The sequence below is a fragment of the Eleginops maclovinus genome, chromosome 7, assembly GCF_036324505.1.
Source record: "Eleginops maclovinus isolate JMC-PN-2008 ecotype Puerto Natales chromosome 7, JC_Emac_rtc_rv5, whole genome shotgun sequence".
Classification (NCBI taxonomy): Eukaryota; Metazoa; Chordata; class Actinopteri; order Perciformes; family Eleginopidae; genus Eleginops; species Eleginops maclovinus.
The window spans coordinates 26,273,392-26,286,517 of NC_086355.1; the positions used below are offsets into that span (position 1 = coordinate 26,273,392).

The 13,126-nt window shown below is 45.5% G+C and overlaps 1 long non-coding RNA gene across 1 annotated transcript; it reads right to left on the bottom strand.

The window, feature by feature from the left end:
• Positions 1 to 6,061: 6,061 nt before the first annotated feature.
• LOC134867617 (uncharacterized) lies at positions 6,062 to 6,884 on the bottom strand. Its single transcript, XR_010166152.1, has 3 exons — positions 6,698 to 6,884; positions 6,343 to 6,441; positions 6,062 to 6,142 (listed from the first exon to the last, which is right to left on the bottom strand). It is a non-coding gene; the product is annotated as an uncharacterized LOC134867617 (long non-coding RNA).
• Positions 6,885 to 13,126: the final 6,242 nt, after the last annotated feature.

A 13,126-nucleotide genomic window follows, 5' to 3' on the forward strand; every position in this document is an offset into this window, starting at 1 on the left:
ACCGTGAAACATTGCTGCTAGTGCCTTTATATGTTCTGCCAGCTCTTTCTCCATATGTTCGTCAAAGACTTGATTGGCAAGTCCAGTTCTTTTATATCCTGGCCTGATGTCTTTTCCATCTATCTTTTTCTTCTCCATGTATCGTTTTAATGTCATCCTGCATATGTTCATCTGCATCGCCACCTGACGAATGGACTTCCCCTTCTCCACCTCTTTCACTGCTCTATCCATGTCCTCTAGAGGAGTGGAGGCCCTGCCTGTCTTCCTCTTATAACTCCGTGGCATGATGGTCTAGAATGTCACATAGTTTTAGTGATAAAATGTGAGAATACAATGTACAATTACAATAAAATAATATGTTTAAAATATTCATAAGTGGGGGTGAGTTGTGCCACTGGCACAACTTAACCCAGGCCCTTTGGCACAAATCACCCCAACCCTACCATTTTGTAAAAAATGCATCATCCAGCAGTTTTGAGGTAACATCATGCTAGCTGTATAGACTCATAGTGTAGCTTACTAAAGCAATAAAACATGTGTGAAATGTTTTTAAACTTGTCTATAACTGTTCAGACACAACAATAAAAAAACATTGATCATAGATATTTTACTTTGAAAGGCAAAAAACTGTTTTTTGAACTTAAATGTGCTTACCTTTCATGCAATGAGGCTGTCTTCTTTGCAGAATGAGTAAAATGGCTGACTCTTCAAAATTTTTTTTTTTTTTTTGCCATGGTTCCCTAGAAGAGGCATCACATTACTCAGCCTCCCCGGGAAAGTTTACTCTAAGGTGCTGGAAAGGAGGGTCCGGCCGATTGTCGAACCTCAGATTGAAGAGGAACAATGCGGTTTTCGTCCTGGTCGTGGAACGACGGACCAGCTTTTCACTCTCGCAAGGATCCTGGAGGGGGCCTGGGAGTACGCTCATCCGGTCTACATGTGCTTTGTGGATTTGGAGAAGGCGTATGACCGGGTTCCCAGGGAGATACTGTGGGAGGTGCTGCGGGAGTATGGGGTGAGGGGGTCTTTGCTCAGGGCCATCCAATCTCTGTACTCCCAAAGCGAGAGCTGTGTCCGGGTCCTCGGTAGCACGTCGGACCGTTTTCCGGTGAGGGTTGGCCTCCGCCAGGGCTGCGCTTTGTCACCAATCCTGTTTGTGATATTCATGGACAGGATTTCGAGGCGTAGTCGTGGGGGAGGGGGTTTGCAGTTCGGTGGGCTAAGGATTGCACCACTGCTTTTTGCAGATGATGTGGTTCTAATGGCTTCATCGGTCTGTGACCTTCAGCACTCACTGGATCGGTTCGCGGCCGAGTGTGAAGCGGCTGGGATGAGGATCAGCACCTCCAAATCTGAGGCCATGGTTCTCAGCAGGAAACAGATGGATTGTCCACTCCAGGTAGGGAATGAAGCCTTACCCCAAGTGAAGGAGTTCAAGTATCTCGGGGTCTTGTTCTCGAGTGAGGGAACAATGGAGCGTGAGATGGGCCGGAGAATCGGAGCAGCGGGAGCGGTACTGCAGTCGCTTTACCGCACTGTTGTGACGAAAAGAGAGCTGAGCCAGAAGGCAAAGCTCTCTGTCTACCGGGCCATCTTCGTTCCTACCCTCACCTATGGTCATGAAGGATGGGTCATGACCGAAAGAACGAGATCGCGGATACAAGCGGCCGAAATGGGATTTCTCCGCAGGGTGGCTGGCATCTCCCTTAGGGATAAGGTGAGAAGTTCAGTCATCCGGGAGGGACTCGGAGTAGAACCGCTGCTCCTTCGCGTTGAAAGGAGCCAGTTGAGGTGGTTCGGGCACCTAGTGAGGGTGCCACCTGGGCGCCTCCCTAGGGAGGTGTTCCAGGCACGTCCAGCTGGGAAGAGACCGAGGGGTAGACCTAGGACCAGGTGGAGGGATTATATCTCTTCACTGGCCTGGGAGCGCCTTGGAATCCCCCAGTCAGAGCTGGTTGATGTGGCCAGGGAAAGGAAAGTTTGGGGCTCTCTGCTGGAGCTGTTACCTCCGCGACCCTGACGGAAAAGCGGGAGAAGATGGATGGATGGATGGATGGTTCCCTAGAAACAAGGGGTGGCACAACTTCCCCCCTGGCACAAATCACCCCACTCTCCCCTATGATAGATGTATGGCTACAAAATCAAGCAGTGTGCAGAATAATCCTAGTAAAGTTAATCGGCAAGGATCACTGACCGAACTGTTTGAAGGTGTTACGCCATATGAACGCAGTTCAAAGCGGCACACGGAAATTACCTAAGCAGTAACCCAATGCATCGCGAAAGACATGATGGCCGTCAATATGGTGACCAAGCTTGGGTTCAATAATTTGGTAACTACGCTGGATAAGAGGTACAAAATGCCCTCCCGCACGTATTTTAGTCAGACTGCCCTTCCGGAGCTACATATGCAGTTTAGGCAGAAAGTAGCAGCGGACTTGAAGGCTGTGGAGTTTTTTGCGGCTACAACAGACATGTGGTCAAGCCGTACAGCGGAGCCTTATCAAAGCCTTACGGTCCATTATATCTCTGAAGACCTCCACACCAGTGGTTAATTTGAGCCGGATCCTGCCGGAACAGGATCCGGCACCTCTTCATTTTGGCCACCCTGTGTTCCGGCACCTATTTGGGCAGATCCGGTACCTCTCACAAAAAATAAAAATTAAAAAATGGTTAAAATGAAATAAAATATACAGATATTAATTTACAGAAAAAAATCCCAAGAATTTCATGTCGTTTATTAAGATTAAGATTTGAAATTCGGAGATCTGTGTTGACGCACTGAAAAGCTGGACCAATGGACAAACGCGTTCACTTTTGAAATTCGCCACATGAGGAGCACTTCGCAGAGAGGAAGAAACTAATTAAATGCAAGCATGTCAAAAAGACAGTTAAATTTACTGTCTTTCTTCAAAAAGAAGGAAGAGGTAATAGACACTTCAGAACGAGTCAGAAAAGCCTCCACAAGCAGCGACGAGGGCAGCTGCAGCGGTCATGTTGATGGTCAAAACCAGGAGGAGGTTAGCGCCGCAACAGCTAGCCAGCTAGCTAACCGACAGCTAGCCAAGCCCGGGCAGGAGGCTGGCACCGTGTCAGCAGCGGGTCAGGTTCACCGCCAGCCGGAGCAGGAGCCAGCTACCGTCGGCCAGGTGGACCATCAACAGCAACCGGTGGGTACCCTGGCATCAACTAGCCCGGTACAACAGCTGGAGCAGGCAAGTGGAACCGCGACATCAGGCTTACAGCAGGAAGAGTCAGTAGGAGAGGAGAGCGTAGAGGAGTGTGGGACGTCCAGCGACAGGTCAGGGATGGGATGCACAACTGCTTGGACAGAAGCTCAGCTAAAAGTGAAGCAGACTTACTATCCCTGGCTTTTTAGGGGAAAATCAGGTTTGGGTTGCACAACGTGCAGGCCCGTTTCTAGGATTTTGGGGGCCCTAGGCAAAGAAGTTGTTGGGGGCCTTTAAAAAAAAAATTTCCGCAATTCTGTGCGTTTTAATCACAAAAGAGGTCAAACATACACTGAAAAGTAGCCTTTATTATTTTTTTTATTTCCTACTGAAACTGCTGCTTGCGGCCCTTGGCCTCAGCAAATGCAGACACAATCCCCTCCAAGTCCAAAGACCTGCGGACGTCACTCTCAATTGACATGAGTGCCAGTCCAGAGAGCCTCTCTTGGCTCATAGTTGACCTCATGTAATTCTTTATGCGCTTCAGAGATGAAAAGCTCCTCTCTCCGGAGGCAACCGAGACAGGAAGGGTCAGAAGTAGGCGCAGTGCAATGCTTAAATTGCTGTACAGGTCCAACAGCTTCTCACTGTATATGTAGTCCAGCATTTTAAATGGGCACCTGGATACTTCATCTGGAAAGGTGTGGACAGCAGAGTTGATCTCCAATGCCAAGTCGTCTGCATCAATATCATGGAGGGTTTGTTCCACTTTCCTGCATCTCTCATGCAATTTCCCAGTCTTGATTGTGGCCCTCATGATATCAATGCTGAACAGGAAGTCGTACAGGGCATACACCCCCTCCAGTCTGGAAAATCTGTCTTTTAGGCTGGTGATGGCAGTGTCAACCAAAGGCAGGAAGAAGTCCCTTCTGAAGGCCTCTTCTGGGGTCGATTGGGTTTCATCTGTACTCTCGTAAAGGAACTGCCTTTTCTTTTTACGTTGCCTTTTCTCAGGCAATTTCCTCTCAATTTCCAGATCTTCTGCAATCTCCATTGCATCCGTTTGGCTTGATGCGAGTCCATTTTCCCTGAAATCTTCTAGGTACTCTGTCACTCCCTCGGTTTCTTTTTTCAGTGTTTGCATTGAAACATCCGGGCTCTGGAGGAGCTTGCTCATATGGTTAACCTGATACAAAACGTTGTACCAGGTTATTGTGCACAGAAGAAAGGACCATGTTTTAAGCTCACCATGTAAGCTTTTTGCTGAGGACATGGTCTCTGAGTCCCCCTTCTCTGTAGCATATGTCTCCAGTGCTGACAGTCCGTCTAGTATTTCAGGTAGATGGTACCGCACTACCTTCACACTGTCAATTCGGGCCTCCCATCTCGTCCCTGAAAGTGGCTTAAGGGTGAGCTGCTTCACATGCTGCTTCAAAATTGCCCAGCGGTGCACAGAGGAACTGAAAAGGTTGTACAGTCGTTGCAGCATACCAAAAAAAGACATGGACAACACTGAAGACTTGGCAGCATCTGACACAACCAGATTTAGTGTGTGACTGCTGCATGGGATGCATAGCGCCTTGTTGTTCAGCTCTAAAATTCTTGCCTGCACACCCTGTTTGTGGCCCATCATATTGCTGCCATTGTCGTATGACTGCCCACGGCAATCTGAAATGCTGAGGTTGTGCTTCTCCAACTGGTCAAGCAGGATTTCACTGAGCCCTTTACCAGTTGTGTCTTCAACATGTACAAATCCCAAAAAATGCTCAGCAATAGAAACAGGTGTTTCACAGTTGACAATCCTGAGAACAACAGAAAGTTGTTCCTTGTGGCTGATGTCAGGAGTGCAATCCATGATCACGGAGAAGTATTTTGCTTTGTGCACTCTTCTTGCAATCTCCTGTAGGATTTTGTCTCCGACCAGCTGAATGATTTCGTTCTGAATGACTCCACTCAGGTAATGCACCTTTGTCTCTTTGCATTGTATTCGTCTGATGTGTTCATTCATTACCGGATCAAACTGTGCTAGGAGTTCCACTTGAGCCAGAAAATTCCCATTGTGGCGATCATACACGGTACTGGTAGTTCCTCTCAAAGCCTGGTTGCGTTCTGCCAGATGGGAAACTATGGCAATCACTCTCCGAATCACGCCTTTCCAGTGTTCAACTTCAAGTTGCATCAACTCCATCTGTCTTTGATCAATCAGTGTACTGGTTTGCAGTCTCCTCTGAAGGTCGTGCCACTTTTTCACATTGTCACAGTGCACCTTTGTGCACTCGTGTTTTTTTAGGCGATAGGAAAGGTTCTTCCATCCACCGTAGCCACAGGTCGTTAAGGCATTGTCACGCTCACGCTTCCCGAAAACAGTACAAGGGAAACAGAACACTCCATCTGTGTGGATGGAATACACCAGCCACGATCGATGTATATTCTCACCATTTTTCATGGTTCTTTTGTAACTGTCCTTGGTGAATCTTCGAGGAGGATTGTCTAAGTTTTGCGGGAATTCAATGTCCATGATTTGCACAGGTCCTTTTTTGACTATTTCACAGCGCATACTGCTTGTTAGGACACTGGGCCAACATCCTGGGTCATCACTTAATGTGGTGCTTGCAATACCTACAGGTACCCCAGTTCTGGATGGTGGGGTGGTCTCTGCCATGTCAATGTCATCTTCCTCTTTGTCCTCCTCATGAAGTGGAGATGGAGTTGATGGCACTGTTGAAAACATATAGTTGCAAATTAATTTATAGCACAATTGCCATGTGGTAAGTACAGCAACTAGGGAATGGTGATCTACTTGTATAATGCTTTAAAAAGAAAGGGTCATTTTAATACACTTTCATAGCACATGGGTGTTAGGTGATAAGTTGAAATTGTGCGGCTTAATGCACCTTCTGTTGAACCACTGCTGGGAAGTGGTGTGGATGCTTCCACTTGCTCCTCCTCAAGTCGTGATGGAGTTGATGGCACTGCTGAAAAATATGTAATTACAAATTAATTCATGGCACAGTTTCATGTGTGAAGTACGACAACTAAATGCTTAAGGTATGGTGATCTACTTGTGTAACGCTTTATAGCAAATGGTCATTTTAATACACTTTCACAGCACATGCTGCTATAACTTTGGGTCACTATGATAGGTGATAAGTTGAAATTGTGCGGCTTAATGCACCTTCTGTTGAACCACTGCTGGGAAGTGGTGTGGACGCCGCAATGTTGTCTTCCACTTGCTCCTCCTCATAAACATGTGACGAAGACGATGTTGATGGCCCTGGTGCAAAAATAAATAAATACATAAATAATATTCTTTTTATTTATATTGCACATTTTGCATGCATTGATCTCAACAACTCAGTTATTCATTAACATTAGTGAATGTCCCACATATTTGAAATGTCCAGAAGACTCTGTGGGCAAGTGGAATGAATACACACAACTATGACTTGAATTAGAAAAATGTAAAGTCATTTTGATAACATCAAGTGTGTTGATAGAAGGCACTAATAATAGGTAGAAAAGAACGTTACCTTCAGTAGCACCAGAGACAACACTTGGTAGAGCGGGATGAAGAAATTTCAGCAATGCCCCTTGGAGAAAGAATAAGTACTGTATGATTAGCTTGGTTATTTTTCAAATGCTTTTGAAATCCTATCATTTTACAGTCTGATAATTGTGGTGAAATAGATATTAAAAGCATTACACACAGTTCCTACTAGGCGGTTTAGTGGCGGTTTCTATACGACTACAGGTGAAGCACTGCTTCACCAAAAAAAAGTAAAAAAAATAATAATAATAAAATCTTACAATAATCCCGTTTTCACTGGTTTGAAAACAGAAATACAGTCACTAAGACGAGCTGTTTTCCTGAAATCAATTCTGTGAGTGGCAACAGCGCCATCCCCGCACCCGTGGTGTGTCTGTGTGTGTCTGTGTACTGTCTGTGTCCCATAGAAAAAGCTCAAAGCTATCGGTACAGTTTTTAACGGTGGTCCAGTGGTATTTACAGCTATCATGGAGACCAACAACAACAAACAGCAGAATAGGTTTAGAAAAGGATTAATTGACACTAAAGTGGCTGTTTTCTTCATGTGGCTGATCTGCGCCGGGATGTTAACCGTTAAAATGTAAATAAAGTAAGTAAATCAACCCAATGGTATTCTAGCAAAATTATTGTAAACTCCCATGTTAATCTCCTATTAAATAGCTAGCTACTACAGGAATAACTATTTCACTGGTTGTCTCAAGGCTCTAACGACTGAAAACATATGTGAAGTTTATTTAGGATATTAAGAGGAATTAATCGTTGATCAATTTGGCCAGCTGATAACGTTATGAACTTATAGTGAAGTCAAAGGTAGCAGTTTAAGTTTGGTTAGCATGCTAGCATGCCAAACCACTGGTTCCTAGCTAGTCGTCGTTACAACCTCGCTACTCTAGCAAAATATGGTATACCCTGCCTGGCACAATTTTCATGTTGATTGTGTATATTCTACTTACCGGTGTCTTGTTTTCTTTTCTGCTCCTCTTCCCTTTTCTTCTTCTTTTTTTGATTGCCGGAGAGATAATTTCGCTTCATTTTAATTTTTCACTTTTCACTTGCACTTGACGCTGTCGCGCTAATGCATGGGAAAGGGGGGCCCCCTCGAGCTGGGGTATTTCGACTACAATGTGTCGTTGCGCTTTTCGGACATCGCATGCTCTAGGGAGGCGCTGTTGCTGCCCTCGCAGTCGCAGCAGAGCCCTTCATATACAGATGACTGCTTATTATTATGAAGCTATTTAAAATCGTCATTGTTGTTGAATACATGACCTGTCTTATTGGTATGCATGTTGTTTGATTCATGTTGCATTTGTATCAGACTTTTCTTTGAATTTTGAAAAAAAAAAAAAAAAAAAAAAAAAAAATCTTAACCTGTCGTCTTTGGGGGGCCTCCTCCTACTCGGGGGCCCTAGGCAATTGCCTACCATGCCTACCTGAACGCGACGGGCCTGACAACGTGTAAGGCGGTGGGGACTTTGGGGGCAGAGAAGACGTCGGGGATGAAACTGGCAAAAGAGTGGGTTTTATGCACAGTAACCTCATCTGCTTCAGATATTATAAAACAGCAACGCGCACTTAGAAAAAAGGTATTTGAACATGCCCGTACCAAGGCTCACCTAGCAGCAGCAAACATTCTCGAAAAGGCAAAAGTGGACACTTTAGGACAATCTATAATTAATAGTCAGTCTGAACAGATGGCCACTACAGCTCGCGTATTTCGCACGGCGTACAAGGAGGCTAAACGCCACCGTCCCGCATATGGCTTCGAACAGGAGATTGATTGCCAAGAATTAAATGGACTCGATATGGGGAGAATTTTACATTCCAATGTTGCATGTGGAAACATACAGAAACATATTTCTGAAGAAATGAAAAGAAAACAGTTTGAAAAAATAGTACAGTGCACTCCCAAAATCAGTGTAATGCTGGATGAGTCAACCAGTTTAAGCAAAAAGAGCTGCTTGATAATATACATTAGGGCTCAGTTGCCCGATATGGACAAGCCTACAAACATTTTTACTGAACTCGTAGAGCTAGATGATCTAACTGCTCAAGGTATTGTCCACAAACTGTTGTCTGCTCTGGAGCGCCTGCATTTGACACAGGATTTTCTCTCTAAGACCCTCATTGGAGTAACTTGTGATGGTGCTTCGGTTATGTTAGGGCGTAAAAGCGGAGTGGCGAGTCGGCTCCAGGCCATGTTTCCCAACATTACTGTGTGGCACTGCTCAGCCCACAGGCTTGAGCTTGCAGTCGCAGACGTAGTGAAAGAGATGGGTGCTATAAATCACTTTAAAATATTGATGGACAAGATATATGCACTGTATAGCACATCTAACAAAAATCGAATGGAGCTGAGAGAGTCAGCTGAGAGCTTGGATGTCCAGCTATGCAAAATAGGTCGTATTTTAGACACTAGATGGGTGGCATCAAGTTTTAGAACCATTGAAGCAGTGTGGAAGAACTACCCAGCACTTTACAAGCATTTCAAAACTGCATCAGAAGATCCCTCCCGTAACAGTGTCACAAAGCAAACATACAGTGGGCTTGCTATGCGCTTATCTTCGCATGCGTTTGTGAACAATTTAGGCATAATGTGCGATGCATTGCAAGAATTATCTGAGCTCTCAGTCGAGCTTCAAAAACGAGACATTACCATCATTTCAGCACACAAGTCAATTTGTCGGGAAATCAGGGTACTTGAGGCCATGTCGGATCGGCCAGGTCGCTACACTGAACTGAGCCAAAGGGGAATTGAGGAAAACTCTTTCCATGGCATCACGCTGAATGGAGGAAAATCAAGCGACAGATCACTCGACCCCAAGCAGTTGTTTCTAACTGTGGCCAAGAACTTGGAGGACCGTATGTTATCTCAAGGAGGCCGGATGCCAGATAAAACTGGATATAACAAGTTCATTGAGGAGTTGAAGGTGCTTTACGCACAATACTGGCCCGAGGACGCAGGTGCGCTGTATGGAGAGACTGAGGTCGAGTCACTGTGTCAGCGCTTCAACATTGCCAACCCGCGCGCAGTCATACGGGCCTACAGAAGGTACAGAGACTCAGATGGCAAAGACCCCCCCGATGAGCTGATGGAGTTACTTGTTGCTGTCAACAGCATTCCAATTGCAAGTGCTGAATGTGAGCGCGGATTTTCACAAATGAACTTGATTTGCACTCCCAACCGTAGCTCTTTGCTCACATCCACCATGTCATCTTTACTCTTCCTAAATCTTGTTGGACCCCCCCTGGCTAAATTCAATCCAGTCCCGTACGTGAGGTCCTGGGTGGCCAAAGGACACAGAACTGCCACAGACACACGCAGTAAAAGTAGAAAAAAAGAGATGGAGGACAATCCGGACATGCTCGTGATGTGGGGTGTTTTAAACAACTAAATATGGTGAGCAAACATACTGTCTATTAATAGGCCGCCGTGCCAATCTTTGAATAATAAATATTTTTTTTACACATTAAACCTGTTGAGAAATTGATTGCTGGCTGTATACTGAAGTCCCACCTGTGGTGATGTGTTGTTGTGCGTTGTGCGTACTATCCTAAAATAATTGTAAATTATCGTCATAACATTTATACCATGGATACTATTTGAAATCGAGGCTTGTATGTCCCACAGCGTTGCAAGTGGACATTTTCATGTTGTTTTCAGCACCTTTTATGTATACGTTCCGGGACCTGTACGCGTCTCGTCATCCCTGAGCTGTCATGTACTTTGCGTTCCGGCACCTTATGATTTACAAATTAAGCACTGCCTCCACCTCGAAGCTCGCAGCCTTCAAACGGCCTACTTCCCCGAAGACCACACAGGCGAAAACATTGCTGCTGGCCTGAGAGAGGGGCTTGCGTGCTGGGATCTCACTGAAGACAACCTTGTCTGCATAACGACGGACAACGCGTCAAATATGGTGAAAGCAGCACAGCTGAACGAATGGACCAGACTCCAGTGTTTCGGACACAGATTACATCTTGCTATTGGTAAGTTTCTGCTGAGAGAGAGAGAGGGAGAGAGAGTGTGTGTGTGTGCGTGTGCGTGTGTGTGCATGCACGCGCCTGTGTATCACTCTCTCCCACAAACACACACCACACTATTATTTCCCTTGTTCTTTAATGCTGTTAATTCTAGTTATGTTATGTCAACCCAACGCTGATGTACCCACCTCTCCTTATGTATTTTCTTTTTTGTTTTTGTCTTATGGTCTGATGTTCTTGTATGTCATGATGTATGTAACCATAGCTTTGGCAACACTGTTCCCATAGTCATGCTAATAAAGCAAATTTGAGAGAGAGAGAGAAATGGTGAAACCTTGTATCACACAACTGCAATTGTTTGAGTTACCGTATTTTCCGCACTATAAGGCGCACTGTCAATGAATGGTCTATTTTCGAAATGTTTTCATATATAAAGGCGCACCGGACTATAAGGCGCATTAAGCGAAATGTTGTTACCTCCAGCGTTGTTATGCTCTATACCGTAGTGAAGAGCAGCTGGGTATGTGACACTCTCTGAGGAAAGAGGAGGGGGAAACAGCGGAGCTGGAGTAATCCTTTTTTATTGTCTTCGAACACCCGACAACGCAGCCAACCTGGCAACATCTTCACTTTCCCAAAACTACTTCTTCCGCACACACACGCCCACCCCGCATGTCGCTCTCCTACACACTCCTTTTCTACATGCCGTAAAACGGATACATATTATATAATTATTAATTATATAACAGAAACAAAACAGTCAGATAAGTCAGTAATAAGTTCAGTTATAACACGTAAAATACAATAACGTTAGCGTATTCACAATAACTCTGAAAATTGTTCACTTATAACATGTAAAATACAACACAATACTCTTTTTCAGTTCCTTCCTCGTCCACAAATCCCTCAAATTCTTCATCTTCAGTGTCCGAGTTGAACAGTTGGGCGATTACGGCATCCAGCATGCCCGGATCCCTTTCGTCATTATCCGAGTCAGTGTCGTTGCTGCTACCTGGCAGCTCAGTGACGATTCCGGCCTTCGTGAAAGCTCGGACCACAGTTGAGACTGATACATTAGCCCAGGCATCCACGGTCCATTGGCAGATAGTGGCGTAAATCGCCCGGCGCTGTCTCCCTGTCTTGGTGAATGTGTGTTCGCCTTCTGTCATCCACTGCTCCCACGCAGCTCGCAGTTTAACTTTGAACGCCCTGTTTACACCAATATCTAGCGGCTGGAGTACTTTAGTTATTCCACCCGGAATGATGGCAAACTCCGAATTAGTTTGCTTCACTTGTTTTTTGACAGCATCGGTGAGATGGGTGCGCATGGAGTCGCAGATCAATAGGGACGGAGATTTTTGGAAAAAGCCATCCGGTCTCTTGACGTAAATTTCTCTCAGCCACTCCCTCATCTTTTCCTCGTCCATCCAGCCCTTCGGGTTAACTTTGATAATGACGCCGGCTGGGAAATTCTCTTTTGGCAAAGTCTTCCTCTTGAAAATGACCATGGGTGGAAGTTTCTGGCCATTAGCCTGGCAACCGAGAACTACAGTGAAGGATGACTTCTCGTTCCCTGTCGTACGTATAGACACCGTTCTGGTCCCTGTTTTCTCCACAGTGCGGTTCACGGGGATATCAAAGGTGAGGGGAACCTCGTCCATGTTAGTGATGTGCTCTGGCCGGATCTTCTTTTCAGTGATCTTCTTTTCGCAGTATGCGCGGAAAGCGGCCAGCTTTTCTTCGTAATCTTTTGGCAGTTGCTGCGAGACGGTAGTTCGTGTGTGGATGGAGAGATGACGTCTTTTCATAAAACGAAAGCACCAAGAAGGACCGCCTCGAAAGTCATTGATATTCATGTCCCGTGCTAACGCTGTTGCCTTTATTCGAATAGACTGTAGAGACGCTTCTACCTGCTGCTCTCTGTTCAATAATCCACTGTTCAATGTTGTCCTCTAACTGCGGCCATCTCGCGTTGTTTCCTCGAAAACTCTGTGTGGTCTTCTTTACTTGGCGCAGGTCATCTTCTTGCTTCCTCCACTTCCGTATCATTGATTCATTAATGTTGAATTCTCTCCCAGCTGCTCTATTCCCATGTTCTACTGCGTGACTGATAGCCTTGAGTTTGAAGTCCGCGTCGTAAGCGTGTCTCTTGACCGGTGCCATTTGGTGCAACTCCGCGACGCTCCTGACTACGGTAGCCGTAATGCTGCAAGCGGTGCGGCTTTGTAGTTTACCAAAGTCGTACTAAAACATTTTGACAGAGCGCCGTGAGCGCTGTGTACCACACAAAATCACTTCGAGGTCAGTAAGCACAACCAGAATTACCGTAATCCATATATAAGGCGCACTGGATTATAAAACGCACTGTTGTTTTTTGAGAAAATGTAAGGCTTTTAAGTGCGCCTTATAGTCCGGAAAATACGGTACACTA